The sequence below is a fragment of the Tenrec ecaudatus genome, chromosome 10, assembly GCF_050624435.1.
Source record: "Tenrec ecaudatus isolate mTenEca1 chromosome 10, mTenEca1.hap1, whole genome shotgun sequence".
Taxonomy (NCBI): Eukaryota; Metazoa; Chordata; class Mammalia; order Afrosoricida; family Tenrecidae; genus Tenrec; species Tenrec ecaudatus.
Window position 1 is genome coordinate 5,732,418 of NC_134539.1, and position 13,635 is coordinate 5,746,052.

The window sequence follows — 13,635 nt, forward strand, 5'->3', positions numbered from 1 at the left end:
CTGGTGAACAAGCCAAGTGCTGAACCACCATGCCACCAGGGCTCCGGCCTAACTGGGGTGAGCTCCAATTCCCTTGTTTCAAACTGTAACTCGGCCTCACTATTCAGTCTTGTTTGCTAAAACACCAAACCCAACCCAGCGCCATCATGCTGGTCAGGCTCACAGGGAACCACCGCTACAGCTCCTGAGGCAGTAAATCTAGACAGGAAGCACTCGCCTCACATTCCTCCCGCAGCCTAACAAACCGCACCACTAGCACTCCTTGGAGTCTTGCCATCTGAGCAACTATTAAAAGTGGCTCCCATATCACAGGACGGGTCACTCAAAGGGGTTCAAGCAGACATGTTCTTACATGACATTGGCTTTAAAGGAAACAGAACTGGGGCAGGGATGTTAACTGTTCCCAGTATTGTTCCAAGAAAATTATCATGCAGAGCGAGGTCCAAACGTAAGAGCTTATCATGTGATCTCCATTTTGACCATTTTAAAGTTGTTTCAGCTAAAAAAAAAAAAAAATAAGCGAAGGGGAAATACATGTGAATCAAGCTCCTGGTGAATCCAAAGGGAAACCAGGGCCACACCCACCACGGACCAGGGACGTAACCAGCCTTAACCTGCAGACTGCAGTGGGACAGATTGTTGCAGGGGAAGTTAGGCTGAAATGTAGCACTCTATCATTTGATCTCCTTATGGGCCATTTAAACTTATTCTAGTTTTTCACATTTTTTTAATTGAGGTTTTTGTGTGTTTTATTTTTTAATTCTTGTTAGCTTTGCTGGTTTTTAAGTGTTTTCCTATATTTGAAACCTGGGATAGGTTTCATCTAGAGTCAATAACTGCATTAACTGTTCCTTGGGGGGATGGTGGTGCAGTGGTTACCCACTGGGCTGCGATCAGATGGCTGGAGTTAGAAACCAGCAGCATCTCCTTGCTTTCCTACACCCCATAAACAGTTCCAGACTCAGAAACCTGCAGGGGGTCACTGTGAGTCAGCACTGACTTCGTGGCAGTGAGATTTTTGTTGCTGTTTTGGGGTGTGGCAGGGGAGCTTGGAGGGACTGGGGAGCTAATAAAGATGAGTACAAGAATGAAGGAAAAGCTCTACAACTGATTGTGGTGATGTCTGTACAACTCTCCCGGATGTGATTGAACTACTGGGTGGTATGATAAGTGAGTTATAGGCCAATGAAACTGTTGGAGGGGAGAGTTGTCGCGTAGAAAAATAGTATGCAAAAAATGGTCCTGGCAGAAGTTCTAATACACCAAGCTAAATGTAAGTTAAAACGACTTTCTAAAGTCCTACCCATACACACAATCTGAGCAATATTCCCTTTCTGTTAACATAGAAGTACACCCTGAAATATGTAAAGTGGCCTCTTTAAACAGCGTGCTTTTCAAAGGCCCACAGAAGCAAGCACGTGCTCAGGTGATAAGCCCGACTCTGACCTGATCTGTCCCGGGTGGATCTTTCATGTTGCGTCTTCATCGGGCACATGAAGATAAATACTGTACCTTCACAGCGGGCTAAGGTGATCTGCAGATCACTTCGATGGCATTCTTGTCATGCGCTTTCTTACTTGAGCTGACACTTCATTAAAACCCATTTCTCACGGGTTGCCATGGGACACGATCAGACGCCAGACTGTGGAAGCCCAATCGGACCGACTATGCTCTTCGATCTTCAGGATGTCAGCAGAAAGAGGCGCAGGGAGGACACCTAGGTTCTTCGCTGCAAAAGGGTGTGGACCAGTTTCAAACTGCTGACTTTGAGGTTGGTGGCCCAACTCTGCCACTAGGGATGTACGTATGCATATATATATAATTAGGTGCTGTAGATTCGGTTCTGACTCATAGTGACCCCAGGGACAAGAAAATGAAACACTGCCCAGTTCTGTGCCATCCCAACAACTCTTGTGCTTGAGCCACTTGTGGGAACCACTCTGCTGATCCATCTTGTCAAGACCCTTGCTCTTTTTCACTGTTCTACTTCACTAAACGTGACATCCTTCTCCAGGGACTGTCTCTCCTGGCAATAGGTCCCAGGTACATGAGACCAAGACTCACCATCCTTGCCTCGGAGGAGCCTTTTGGCTATACTTCTTCCAAGTTAGATTTGTTTGTACTTTTAGCAATCCACGATAATATCAATATTTTTTGCCAGTACTACACATACATAAATAACTTCCACAAAACCATCTACCCAAAGCAAAAAGCAGAGGTGGGTGGAAGGCACTGGTGCCACCAGCAGACACAGGCACTAGATGGTCTCATTGCTGTTTTATTTTATTCCTACTCTAAGCATCTGGGCCTGACCACATCCCAGATTGGGTCCTCAAGAGACGATGATCATAGGGCCACTGACATAAGACGGGGAAGACACACAGTGAACTCAGTCTTCAGGAGGAGGGCAAGCCCTGGCAGAGACACAGCAGCAATACGCCTAGTCCCAGCAACGTCTGTGTCCTCTTCCCAACACTCTAGCACCAAAGCAAAAAGATCTGGAAGAAATACTCGATCACCTGAGTGACTTCCATCTCTCAGCCACGTGCTGGAACCCTTCGCCTCACGTGCCTCCTACTGAAATAAGCAAACAAGTTTGTTGTCCAAGAGGGATGAGCAGGGACCATGGGAAATGCACTGGTATCTAATGATGCAGAAAGGACAAGATTTTAAAATGCAAATATCCCCCCAACCCCCACCCCACAGCAAGCCTTCTCTCCACCTCCACTAAAGCTGAGAAAAAAAGACTCCCAACTTCCAAGCACAGAGGCTCTTAGCTGGCTCTGGACATCAGGGAAAAAGATGCTGCTGCTTCCCACGAAAGGCAATCAAGAGCAGTTTGGAAGGATGGGAGCTGTGTTGCACTGCACTGCACGCCCGCTATCAGGCAGGCACAGCCGAAATGTAGTTCAGAAACTCAAAAATATTTACGGTCCTCCGTAAAAAAGTAGCATCCCAAAGTAATGAGAAAAAGCAACTGTAATTACAATCTATTAATCTTTTACCAACTCCTCTGTTAGACTGCTAAAAGAGCTGAGCTGCAGCCTAGCAGACAGCTCATCTTCAACTAGTGCAAACACACTCTCTCCCCTGCCCGGCCAGGCACTCCAATCTCAGTACCCAGGCCACTCACCAAATACACCGGAAAATAACATCAGCATGGAAATGCCGACCAAAGGCTATTCTCTGTTTTCACCCACCAAACTGAGGTTTAAAAACAAAACAAAAACCTGTCTGAGTGTAAACACAGACCTCTCTCACTGCCATTCAGTCCATTCCTACTATAGGACACGGAAGACCCTTCCTTAGGAGCTTCTGAGACTACCAGTAACTCTTCTTTTGAGTAGAAAGCCAGGCTTTCTCCCGGGGAGCAGCTGGGGTTTCAAACTGCTGATCTTGCAGTCAGCAGACCAATGTGTAACCAGCCATTACGTCATCAGAGCTCCTAAATGAAACCGGTGGAAAAAGAGGATTCGCTGTAGGTAGGGGTCATCCTTCCCAGAGTCTAAGTGTTCACAGATTAAAGGCTTAGAACACGCGCAGGCTCCATAGCAGGGCTCCAGGTCTTGCACAACCACCACCACCACACAAGCGCCAGAAGAACATGAAGGAAGCACAGTCAAGTATGAGGAAGGCACGCTGACACAGGAGGTCAGCATGCACCAACATTTGGATGTTTGAGGGGAGAGCAGCATCCTCTGCTAGTTCACTCTGGATCAGACTGGGTCAGTCTCTCTCTCTCTCTCTCTCTCTCTCTCTCTCTCTCTCTCTCTCTCCTCTCTCCTCTCTCTCTCTCTCTCTCTCTCTCTCTCTGACAAACTGCCAGGCCACATACGTAGGACACCATGTTGTTTTAAGTATCTCATTAGTGAGCAACAGGCAGAAGCCCCACTGTCAGACTCTTGGCCAGCACACACAGGTGGAGGAGCTGGCTCAGGTGGGAGCTCGACTAATTCTGAGAGTGAGGAAATCGGGGCCCTGGGGGCCATCGGGACCTTGTGAGACTGTCACAGGCCAGGCCACTACCCCAGCCTCGAGTTCTGCGGTTCCTTTGGCTGATCTTTCCATGACAAAGTGGTGAGGGGCCAGCAGCATGGCAGCCTGTGAGCCCACTGGTAAAGGAAGTGCCAGCCGGGCCACGGACCGGCTTTCCCTTCCCAGGGGGCCCCTTGCATGGAGCCCTGGGCAAGGGCTGGGGAGGGTTCCGAGGTCGGGGGCTCTACTGGCTCCATTTCACAGACAGAGAAGTGGAGACCGAGAGTGACTAGCCTGGGAGTGTACAGTTAAATCAAAGGCAGAGAAGCCAGGGCAGACTCTTCCTTTCCCTCCTCTTAGCCTGCCTTGCAGGAGCCAGGGGCGCACCTGTTCTGCCTCGGCAGTTAGAGCCGGGGAGAGGCGTGTAGATTCACTTCTGAACAGTGGGACTATAGCGCTAGGGGAAAATCTTGTCGCGAGTGGCGAGTAACTCCACAGGGTCAACGACTACCCTCTCATCCATCTAGCATGTTTGAGGTCTGGCTTTCCCAGCCAAGGCGCACTGCGAGTTCAGCTACAGACCACCAGATCAGCAGGTTGAACCCACCAAGCCCTTCGAGGGAGCAAGGTAAGGTCTTCTGCTCCCGTAAAGAGTTACAGCCTTAGAAACCCACAGGGGCATTGCTACTCCATTCTATAGGGTCGCTATGAGTCAGAATTGCCTCACTGACAGCTGGTTATTTCTCAGCCACGTTCCCTTCTCTTCTCTCACTACAGAAAGTACCTCCCTTGCTTTTCCAGCCAGCTGCCTCTGTCTCTTATGTTGCTGGGCTCAGCTCCTATGACCCCCTTCTTCCCCATTTCTGCTACACCGGGATGCCAGGAAAGGCCAGCAGTGCCACCTGAGACCTGAGGGAGGCTGGCTACTGGAACAGACTACCTGTGGCTGCTGAGGCGACGTCCAGGGAAAGGAAGGAGGCACAAGGAGAGCAGGGTTAAGAGGCAGCAAGAGGCAGGCACCAGGGATTACTGGTGGCCTCCTTGTCCTAGACTGGCCGGTTAACCCTGAAGGGCTTCCTCAGATGCAAGGGCCCAGCTGAGAGGAGAGAACCCTCTGGATAAAAGCATGCTGGGGGACATCATCAGTGGCGCACTGGCAAGCACGTGCTCAAGAGGGCGCAGAGAAATAAGAATAACCCAGGACTGGAAACCGAAAGTATGATATGCAACCTGGCCACCCAGGCGGCACTAGCCAGGCTTCCCCAGCACTCTTCCCGGATGTGCCTCAGGTTTAGGGGTGCTTTGTTACAAAAACGACGTCAATCAGATGATACAATGAAGCAAGCATCGACTGTGAGTGCAGGATGGGGACAAGGTCTAAAGGCCTGAACTACACACAATGCTTCCAACAAAAATGATACGCACAGCATCAGATCAGCCTTCAGTAGAACCGCATACATCCCCAAAATGCAGAATCACATTCCAGTGAGAGAAAGACAGGAGCTGGCCGCGTCGCTCTAAATCCTAATCAAACTGCTCATTATTAAAAAGAAATTATTGAACCACAATTCTTGATACAATAGCCAATCTGCACAATTATAAAATTGCCCCGTTGTTTCTTAATGAACTCGTCTTTACATAATCAAGTAGACTATTACTAGAGAACAGGTACTGGGATTAGAGAACACACAGAACAGTGTTTTAGTATGAAGTTCATATATTCCATTCAAATTAATTTCATGCATGGTAGATGTGAAAGGAAAAAACCCCGTAAATTGGACAATGGAAAGCGCAAGCATTTGTGCAATGTTGCATCATTTGTTCTTAGGCGGAACGTTCTGGACCTGGTGAGTGTTCCAAGAGCTACAGGGGGAGTGCGTTATACTCCGGCTTGCAGAGTAAAATGGAGACGCAACCTGGAGCGCACACCCGGTTAAGCAAGTGGCATCCAGGCAGCTTTGCATCAAGTGCCGGTCCACAGTCTCTGAGGGATACCATCCCATCTTGGACGTTTTAAAGGGGTGGGGGTAATTATTTAGTGAATGCAAATTAATAGGCAATGTCTCTTCTTTCCATTTAGAAAGGCAAGGGTCACAGAAGTGTGCTGTAAGCATTCTTGGTGGTAAAAAGGGCATAGAATGGGTTTCTTCTCTGCACTCCCTAAAGAGAACAGCTAGTATGGCGTTAGCTTTCTGTGCTCAATACTGAGCAAAACAGATTGCATGCATTCTCTCCGTGTGTCCTCACAAAACCCCGAGGCAGGCACACGACTGATGCCATTTTTCAGATAGGACAACTGGCACACTGAAGGAAAACATGACAAGCTCATCTGGATTCCAATCCCAAAGCCGGGGTCCTTACCCTGGTGGCGTAGTGGTTCTGTATCCCGCTGCTAACCAACAACAAGGTCCACACTGCAAAACCATCAGCGGCACAGCAGGGGAAATACCGGACTTTCTACTCCTGTCCACACAGTCAGCCTCGGAAACTCTCCAGGGCAATACTGCCCCATCCTGGGTCCATGTAAAGAGCACATACTCGGAGATATTCAAAATAAAATGCAACTTTTTAATCAAGTGCCTCTTATTCCTTGGTACGACACATTAAAAAAAACCTCAAATAAAAGATGGGGTTGTTGGTTTTTTTCTTAAATACAGTGTAGCAGGTAACCTTTAAAATCTTAATGGTACATCCCACTGACTGGCAAACTTTAGGATCATATTACAGAAAGAAAAAAGCTTAATCCTTAAAAAGAGCTACTCTTCAGTGACATTTTGGAGTATTTGAGCATCACGGTAAGTAACATGGTACAAGAATTCATACTCAAAATGAAGTTACAGTCTCAAAATAGCATAATTAGCTAATTGGGGGGTTAAATGGGGTGGGATCGCAGGATAGATGGACTGGTTATCAAGACATCCAAAGAAAGTGAATATGGCTTAACAGGAAACAGCATCTTTCCTCCACTGAAGGGAGGTGCTGTCTATAAGCACTTCAGCATTTGTCTTTCCCGCGGAAAGTTGATGGCAGAAGCCCCGAAGACTGCGTCCACTAGCCTCCTAAACAAACATTCACTGAGCAAGTATGAGGAGACAGAAAGCAACATCTGGTCACGCCTGTTTAGAAGTACGAGGGAAGTAGGCAGTCTCGAACTCTCCAATCAAGTCGAATCAAATAGCCAAACCCAACGACTCCAACATAACAGGAAGTAGGAACGAAGTCCCCTACTACTTATTAATTTATTATCATTATGGTAATAGTTCATTTATTATCAACAACAACTACTAAAGTCATTTAGACTTTTCAGATGCAGTGTTTCAAAGACACCATATAAAGCACATCCTCTTTACAGATACCACATAAAAAATGTTAGGAGAAGGCACTATCTACTGACTGGCATGTGTCAACAATGTCAACCCCTGTATGGCTAAGCCTTACTGCCCAAGACTATGAGTCTCGAGTCCCTAAACTGCTGAGCTAGAGTCAAATAGCCACATGAGGCAATGATCGGTGACAATGCCTACGACCATCAGCAGCCAGACGATGCCCCTGATATCAATCTTGATGTTAGTGTATGTTGCACTTACATACATTGAGAGAGAAACAGGCACCAATAGGCACTGCCGACAAAGACGGTCTATTAAATGCTAAGCTCCAGAGCAATAAGGCTGATGATATGCTTGAGTGCATATAGAATTAAAAACTTTTCTTTAAGTAAGGGTGCTCATAAACCCACCGCCTTTCGTGATGGGGCTCTCTCGTGGTTTCAGGCAGCACAGCTCCCTCTGGTGCGCCTGGGTGAAGATCTGGAACACTCCGACAAAAGGAGAGCATCGCAGAGCAAACGCCCAACCTTGGAAATCAAGAGGATGATCTACCTGGTTTGATTCACTCCAGCACATGGTTTTAAACATCCACGCCTCCAAACAAGTTTCCCTTTTCAAAGATCCTTAAAAATGACAGAGTAGCCATTGAAGTGGCAAGGGAAATGTTTGGGCCTGAAATATTAATATGATGTTAATCTTTCAAATACTAAAACAATAAAACAGCGCTTATTTTCCATTCAAACTAGCATCTTGCTGCCCCACTCCTCAGTCAAAAATGGGGAACGCTAACTTGCTATCATGTTTAACCACGCTTCATTCTGCTTTGGGTTTGGTTGGCTTGAGATACAGGCAGTTCCTACATAGAGTGGAGAAGCTGCTGCTGGGGGCGCTTGACCTGGACTCCAAAAGAATGTCCCATAATCGGTAAGACACATTGTCCTGTGAAAAGATCAGCCAGTGATGCCCCTTGAAAACAAAGCAATGCTTAACAAATGAAAGTTATGTTCGTTAAGTTACTGCTCTTGATTTCAGTTCAAAACTTTTCCTAGAGAGAGAGAGAGAGAGCCCCTTTTCCGAAGGAAAATTACCTGGGGAAGTAGATTTTTGTACAATGATAAAGAGAAAGGTGCCACCTGTCTCCACCAGTCCTTCTGTGACCACTGGAAGTCTTAGCACAATGCCCGCAAGGAAAGTGACACCTGTTTGAAGCCACCCTCGGCCCCGAACCAGCCAGATTTAGTCACATCCACTTAGTCTTGGGTTTCCAGAGTATAGGAGCACTACGTGCATGTGAACAGCAAGGGATCAGAAATCCGTTCTGTGGTGGCCGCTGGGAAGACACCAAGGAGAGCAAAAGGCCTGTGAATCCATTCCAGAAACTAGGAAATGAACAGAACTCCCAAGAAAATGGAAGATGAAAATGTCGATGATTTCATCTAACACTCAGCATAAAAACAATGTAACAAGCTTTTCCTGCTCTTAAAAGTTGCTTTCTTAGAGAGGCAGTTCTCGAGACACAGTATCACTGGGGACACTAAAGAACAATGTAGCAACCCTCTCAGATTGTTCAGGAAAGTTGTGGATGTTTTGTTAACCCTTGCTCCCCATAGACACCCTAACTACCAGTGGTTCAGGTGGCCAACCGCACCTTTCCCCTGCCCCCCCCCACATACACTTCAAATTTTGAATAGCAAAATCATTATCGTCCACCTACTGCTTTTTTTCAGTTGGAAGTTTGAAGGAAAGCACACACAACCTGCCAAATTTCTCAGAAATGATGAAAAATGTTACTAAAAAAGTACAACGAATTAACATTCAAATAAAACATGGAAGCTACCTGGATTTAAGATTCATTGGTTTGTTACTGTTAGGGTTGAAAAAAGGTTTAAAAAGACAAAAACCAAAAAACGCCACCATATCCAATTTGCTCAGGGCAAGAGAAATTGTTTGGGGTTAAAACATACTCAACTTAGAAGTCTAGAAGGCTTTTATTTGAGTAACTAAGGAGAAGACAAAGCTATTTGAATATTAGAGGAATACTGTTTTTAAAAGTATGTAGTAGCTACCCCATCTAAAGAAAGGCTTGAGCAACAATACAGACACTACTCTATTGTGGGAAGACATTTTTACAGAGTATGTGCTTGCAAATGCATTTCGCAAATATGCCCATATAGTGCCGTTCACAGGCAAAGCATCCCAAAGATGAACAAGAAACTCAAGCACAAGCACTCAGCTCCGAACAGAAGTTCTAGGAGATGCCAACGAAATCGGTTTCGTTTCTAAGCTGGGTCACTCACAACTCCTGTCCATCTAAAAACAGAAAACCCTGAAAACAGTCTGCAGTTCCCTGTAGGAGAAATTGGAAAGCAAGAATCCAGTGCATGATGGGTGTTCACTCCTGGGTTTAACACTTCATGTCACTGCCGGTGAGTATTTCTGGTTCTTAATTAATCAGTCCATGCACTTGTTCCCAATGCCTCGCCCACAGCAACTTCCAGCCCTCCGGGCTGCTCTTGAAAATGGATCAGTAATAGCATTCCATCTCATTTTTGCACTCAGATCAACTGGGGATGAAAAATCCCTGTTGGTGGAAAACCGGCAGGAGGTGAAATGCCGCACACCAAGTGTGCCAGGGCACTGTGAGTGAAAATGTTAAACCAATACCATCGGAGAGTATACTCTACTTGACTGAAAACCTAGCATGGAAATGGCCTTATGGTCTGAACACCTCTCAAGACAGCAAAAGTCCTATCTAACTTCAGGGAGTTTAGGGGACCGGGGAACTTGGCCATCCGAAAGAGGTCAGGTATTTGACACTCATCTGAACAGGAAAAAAAAAAAGGGGGTGGGGGGGTGGGAGTAAACAAACAAACAAACAAAACAGATTTCCAGGATACCTAAGTGGGAGAAAGATGGAATAAAAGAGTTTGCGTGCTCGAAGACACTTTTTTTCCTTCCAGAACAAAGTATCCGTTTCATTCCAAATTGCATTCATAAAGGCATGTATTAACAAAGGAGTTTTTATTAAAACACTCAACTCTCATTTCATAAAATAGTAGCCAGAACAGCATTATGGGAACCCCATCTGCACATTGACAAGGTCGAGAATAATTAATATTGCAAATTACCCACAGGCCGCTTTCTCAGGTCGGTTAAATCAATATACGCTGTTGGAAAGACTCTCTCCATCAGTGTCTCTGGACCCCAAATTGGAAAGTTTCACCTGGTGGCCTACAGCAGGTCATTCTATTTCCTTTAACACCCACTCATTATCAAAACGCTTTACTGATAATGGAGCAATTAAAAGTTAGGCAGCCATTTGAGCGGATGGATAGGTTCTGGGAAAAGAGGTTCACTCTATGCCTGAACCCCACTGGAAAGTATCCGTATGAAATCATCAAAAGACTTTAAGGAAGAGGAAGTTTTAAAAAAAAAAAAAAAAAGCTCCTCTCCTGGGCAGGTTAAGTCCTCATTCAAAGAAAATCAAGTCAATAGAAGAGTATGTTTTAAGTACATCCGTGCCTGGATCTTAGCCACAGAGAAAGTGAAATATACACACGTTTCAAGTTGAGAAGCTTCATACATTCTTTATGAACAACTTGACTTCAATTTCAACTCTCAAAAGGAAAGGAACGGAGACGATGAAAGAGAAAGAGCAAAACTCTGAAAGTACCATAACTGTCACGAATAACACTGCCAAGGGAGTTCTCACAAAGCGTCCCCATGTCCTGTCCCTGTGGCCACACACACAGTCTCAAACACAATGAACACTGCCAACGTCCGCGGTGGAGTGGGGGGTGGGGGTGCTGGGGGGGGGTGTCTCGAGGCAGGGACCGGGAACCTTGGGGTTGGCCCTCCCCTCCCCATCCCATCCCATCCCATCCTATCCCCGCATCCTGGATAAAGCACCAGAACTCCAAGTATCACAGATGCCCCGGATCCGATTCAAAACACAAGTGCATACACCCCTGAAGGAGAGGGGGGCCTTACACGGGGAGGGGGGTAGGTTTAAAAAACAAAACAACAAAAACAAAACCACCTCTTTCCCGAGCGGCCGGCGGGCGGGCGAGCGCGAGGCCCCGGGTTGCAGCGCGCGTGCAGGGGGCGTGGGGGGTGGGGGGACAGACCGCCCGGGAGGGAAGAGTTGAATGGACATGAAGACTGTTTGCAGCAACACAAAGAAAATACAATTTTTAAAAGCCAGCGGAGAGTCCCCGTGCAGCTGGGGATGCTCGCGCCAGCTCGAACCCCCAAGCACAAGGCAGAGAAGCGACCCTGTACTCCCTCACCCCCATCGCCCCCCCCCAAAAAAAACCCACCCCACCAGCGCCGGGGAGGAATGGGCGGTGGGAAAAGTTCACCCAGGGGCGAGGAGCAGAGCCCCCCAAGCCAGGCCCCACAAGTGCAGCGCCGCCGCCGGAGCCGGCCCCCGGTCCCCCCCGCACGCCGGCGGCCGCTGCCGAGAAGCAGGAAGCCGGCCGCGGGCAGAAAGGAGAAGCCAAGAGAAAGAAAGGACCGGCGGCGGGCGGCCCGAGCCCGGCTGGCTCGCGGCCCCGGCCCGGCCCGCTCCATTGTAAACACGCCCGGCGAGCCCGCGGCCCCGGCGGCTCGGGCTGCTCGGCGGCGCCCGCTCGCCCCACGGCCACACACACTCGCGTCCGCACGGCCCCGCGCTCGCCCGCACACACATGGAGACACGGCAGCATATTCACCTCGGCTGTGGATTACTGTGGTGTTGTTGGTGGGTGATGGAGATGGTGGTGGTGGGGAGGAGGAGGAGGAGGAGGAGGAAGAGGAGGAGGAGGAGAGGAGTAGTTGTTGTTGATGGGTAACAGTCGCCAGGACTACGGTGACTATGGCGCTTGATTCACAAGGCAACGGTTGCTATAACTCACAAAAGAGAGAGAGAGGGAGAGAGAGAGGGAGCGAGAGGGAGAGGGAGACACTCGCACGGGGAGGGGCGGGGAGGAGCGGGCAGGGGGCGGGCCCAAGCCGCCGGAAGGGGCGGGCACACGCCGTGATGGACAACGCCGGCCGGGGGAGGGGCAGAGGTATGCGGAACGGTCCGGGCTGCCGGGAGTCCTCAGAAAGGCGCTACCCGCGGGCGCGGCCGAGGCTGCCGGGGCGTTCGGGGTAGCTGTGAGCGCGAAGGTCAAGTTCTCTCTGGGGAAAGAACGATGGAAGTGCCAGCGGCCGGCTTTGCGCTAAGAAACTCCTGAGGCGCAAGAGGGAGGGCGCCCCCGGCACTCGGTGGGGACGCCCGCCATGGCGGGGGGTGGGGAAAGGAGCTGCTTTGAAGAGCGGCCTCCATGCGCCCCGCCCCCGTCTGCATCACTTCCGGGGCGGGGCGCGCCCCGGGGCCCGGATGTGCCGCTGCTCTTTCGTTGCTGAGACGCCGGCCGAGTCGCGGGCTGCAGCCGCCTCCTGGCACTTCGCGTCCCTGCTGGGGGCTCCGGGCCCGCGTCGGGCCGGAGGGTCCCGGCCGCCTTGGCGCTCCAACCCGCGCGCTTTTGAGGCCAGGATGCCGCGGCGGGCGGGAGCGGGTGCCCGCGCCGCCATCTTGGGGAGGCGAGCCAGGCGCCGTGGGCAGCGAACAGTGGCCTCCGGGCCCCGGCAAGGGCGGGACGCCTTCACTGGCCGCCCTCGCAGCTTACCTGCAGGGCCGGGAGCAAGAAGGGGCCACCCCGGAGGCCGAGATGGCATGGTGGGGGGTGTGTGCACCTGCCGGAGAGGGCATCCCGTTTGTCCCCGCAGACCTGAAGGGAGATGCTTCGCCCTTTAGGGAAGACGGAAAGTACGAAATGGATCGGACCTGGGATTCGTGCAACCTCAAACCCCGCGATGAGCCCGCGGCCCCGACTACCTACTGCATCTCGGGGTCTCACTGCTCCCAGCCGAGTGGGGGGGCATGGCTTCCGGCGGTGACGGGTGCTGGCGTCTCCAGCACCTTGCTTTCCTCCCGGCTCAAACGCCGAAGTCCAGCTGTCTCCAGCAGGAGTCCGGGAAGGCACCAGCCCCAGGCTCTGCCAGCTCTTCAGAGCCCAGTGCCCGCTGCCCGAGACAGTGACAGGAACAGTCTTCAGAAGCAACTTATCCAGAGGCTCAATTTGGGTCCCTGCAAAAGAGGAGATCTAGGCCAACCAGAGTCCACCGGCACTGAAAACGAGGACCAGCCACTGTTCCTGACACGGTGCTAGGTGTTAGACACACATCATATCGCCTTTGATCCTCACACCACGGAAGCCAAACTCGCTGCCATCCAATCGATGCCCACTCATAAGTGACCTGATAGGCCAGGGTAGAACTGCCCCTGTGGGTTTCCAAGGCTGTCACT

At 49.8% G+C, this 13,635-nt stretch overlaps 1 protein-coding gene across 1 annotated transcript in view; it reads right to left on the reverse strand.

Moving 5' to 3' along the window:
* Nucleotides 1–12,544, reverse strand: part of RFX3 (regulatory factor X3) — a 274,479-nt gene extending 261,935 nt beyond the window's left edge. Inside the window, exon 1 of the mRNA XM_075559876.1 lies at nt 12,014–12,544. The gene's annotated coding sequence lies outside the window, so the exon portion shown is untranslated. The remainder of the gene's footprint in view (nt 1–12,013) is intronic.
* Between the last annotated feature and the right edge of the window lie 1,091 nt (nt 12,545–13,635).